Below are 2400 nucleotides of genomic sequence, written 5' to 3' on the forward strand. Positions count from 1 at the left end.
TCCTTAAAAAGTGTCCAGTCCCTAAGGTGCATAACAGCCTGTTCCTTAAAGGGTTTTACTAATTAAAACCCAATAATAGCACATTTTATTTTTGTAATCTGTTTTTATTTTCCGATTTGTAGATTTTTCTTCAATTCTATTATCAGTGCATGACTATGGGAGTGCCCATTCTGCATTCAACAGCATTTAGAGATACTCTTTACAGCAGCCTCATGGATCATTTACACAACGGACAGAAGGGGACTCATTGCTTCTATGGGAGACTGTTCTAGACATGTGCTTTGATATGTTCAAAGGTAATTTCGCAGGGAGGGGGAAGAGGTGAGCTGTGACCATTACCTATTTTAAATGGTACACCCTGTTTTATCTACATGTATTGTAGGTGTTACCTTTCATTGCAATCCTGCCTGTGATAATAGTGACTGCTGAAAAGTTTTCCGTACAGAACAGGAAAAATTGGGCTGATGATCAGTATGAAAATATAGGATTTTAGGGATTTTTAAAAAAAATACAATTAGTGACCAATTCTTTTCTTTTTTAAAGGTCACCAAAAACTCTTATGATTCTTAAAATTCTAAACATTCTCATTAGTCATTGTGTCCCCTGTATCAGCCCCAGCAGTAATAGTATTACTATTGAGGCCTCTGTGCGGGTCACTGTTATTACTGAGGCCACTGTGGGGAGTCACTATTATCACTGAGACCAATACAGGGGACAGTATTACTACTGAGGCCACTGAGGGTCACTATTATTACTGAGGCCAATAGAGGGGACAGTATTACTTCTGAGGCCACTGAGGGTCACTGTTATTACTAAGCGCGACAGTAGAGGGGACAGTATTACTACTCAGGCCTCTGTGGAGGTCACTATTACTACTGATGTCAATATAGAGGACAGTATTACTACTGAGGCCACTGTGCGGGTTACCGTTACTGCTGAGGCCAATTTATATATATATACCGTGTTTCCCCGATAGTAAGACACCCCCGATTGTAAGACGTATCGGGGGTGTCAGGGGGGTCGGCCAATGTAAGCCGTACCCCGAAAGTAAGACATACCGTAGAAAAAAAAAATCATTACTCACCTCCCCCGGCGTTCCGTCGCGCTCCGGCAGGATGTCGCTCGCTCCTCGTCCCCGGCGCAGCATTGCTTTCTGAATGCGGGGGCTTGAAATCCCCGCCTCCAGAAAGCTAATACACACGCCGTCAGCCAGTTACATCCATTCAATGACATCATTGCACGTCTGGACGCTACGCTGAGAGACATTGCTGGATGGGGCCAAGGACAGCGGAGGTGAGGGTGTGGGTGCAGGCCAGGAGACGGTAGTGCCTGTGTCCTGAGAGGGGGGTTGGATCTCAGTGGCAGGTTGGGGCACAGGCGGAGAGGTTGGATCCTGGAGCCGTGCGGACATCAGTCATGACTGCAAATTCTGTCAAGGCAAAAGAAGGCATTACTGGTACCATGTACAACACATACTGAGGGGGTAATGCCAACCTGGCACCAGTGCAGGGCAGTCACCATTTTCTGAACTGAACAATTACTTATGAGAATGCAGTCAGATTTTCTTTTGATGATCACAAGATTCATTGCGAGTTGCCGTAATCTTACCATGACTGGAGAAAACACAGCTACACCCTACTGGCACAGCTACACCCTACTGGCTCTGCTACATCCTTAGGTCTCTAGGAGTTTATAAACTTTTGGGCATAACACTTACCAGAGGATTGCACATGTGAAGGGATCTCTGCCTAAGGGCTTATTTAGACAACCGTATATATAATGTATACGGTGTCCTTGTCTGCAGGGGGGGGTGAGGATGGAAGAGCCAGGAGCAGGAACTGAGCTCCTGCCCCCTCTCCGCCCCTTGCCACTATTTGCAATAGGAGAGGGCGAGACAGGGGCGCAGCTAAGTCCCGGTGCTTAGCTCCGCCCCCGCCCCTCCCATTGCAAATAGTGGTGAGGGGCGGGGAAGCGGTGGGAGCTCAGTTTCTGCTTCTGGCTCTTCCATCCTCGCCACCCTGCAGACAAGGACACCGTATATCGGCTCGGCGTGAAAACCGAGCCGATATAAGGTCGTCTGAAATAGTCCTAAGGGACTCAGTCCCAGGAAATTACAGGCATCTGCGTACTTTTTCACTGTGGGAAATGTGCTCTTTTGTAAATGTGCTCTGATGTGTTTTTCATCTGCTGCACTATGTTTTTTGTATAGTCGAGTCGCTGGGTCTTGTTTCTACTTGGAAGGTTTGGCTTTTTGGCCACAATTCATCCATGAAGATCACTTCTGACCAGACTTCTCTGAACAGTAGATGGGTGTACCTGGGTCCCACTGGTCTCTACTAGTTCTGAGCCGATGGCACTATTGGGTATTTTCCGATTTGGAAGGGAAGTAAGCATGTGTCT

The sequence above is a fragment of the Eleutherodactylus coqui genome, unplaced genomic scaffold, assembly GCF_035609145.1.
Source record: "Eleutherodactylus coqui strain aEleCoq1 unplaced genomic scaffold, aEleCoq1.hap1 HAP1_SCAFFOLD_415, whole genome shotgun sequence".
Taxonomy (NCBI): domain Eukaryota; kingdom Metazoa; phylum Chordata; class Amphibia; order Anura; family Eleutherodactylidae; genus Eleutherodactylus; species Eleutherodactylus coqui.